We start from the raw sequence: 878 nt of genomic DNA on the forward strand, positions 1-878 counted from the left end.
TGAATATGACAGCTTCTTTGTCACTCTAATCAAACCAGGATGAATCTCGATGTGAGAAGATGTAATTGGATACATAAAGTAGAGGAAAATTACCAGGAAGTTGAATAAATCTCATAGGAGTTAGGATGAATAAGTTATCCCACTTTCAAATCAGGAGATCCCCGTTTTCCTGTTTAGGAATATGACAACTTCTTCGTCATTCTAATCAAACCAGGATGAATCTAGATGTGAGAAGCTGTATTTGGATACATAAAGTAGGGGAAAATCACCAGGAAGTTAAATAAATCTAATAGAAGTTACGATGTAGAAGTTATCCCACTTTCAAATCAGTAGATCCCAGTTTTCTTGATTGGGAATATGACAACTTCTTTGTCACTCTAATCAAACCAGGATGAACCTCGATGTAAGAAGCTGTAAATGGATACATAAAGTAGTGGAGAATCACCAGGAAGTTGAATAAATCTCATAGGAGTTATGTAGAAGAAGTTATCCCACTTTCAAATCAGGTGATCCCAGTTTTCCTGTTTGGGAATATGACAACTTCTTTGTCACTCTAATCAAACCAGGATGAACCTCGATGTAAGAAGCTGTAAATGGATACATAAAGTAGTGGAGAATCACCAGGAAGTTGAATAAATCTCATAGGAGTTATGTAGAAGAAGTTATCCCACTTTCAAATCAGGTGATCCCAGTTTTCCTGTTTGGGAATATGACAACTTCTTTGTCACTCTAATCAAACCAGGATGAACCTCGATGTAAGAAGCTGTAAATGGATACATAAAGTAGTGGAGAATCACCAGGAAGTTGAATAAATCTCATAGGAGTTATGTAGAAGAAGTTATCCCACTTTCAAATCAAGTGATCCCAGTTTTCCTTTT

This window comes from Brassica oleracea, chromosome C2, assembly GCF_000695525.1.
Source record: "Brassica oleracea var. oleracea cultivar TO1000 chromosome C2, BOL, whole genome shotgun sequence".
Lineage (NCBI taxonomy): Eukaryota > Viridiplantae > Streptophyta > Magnoliopsida > Brassicales > Brassicaceae > Brassica > Brassica oleracea.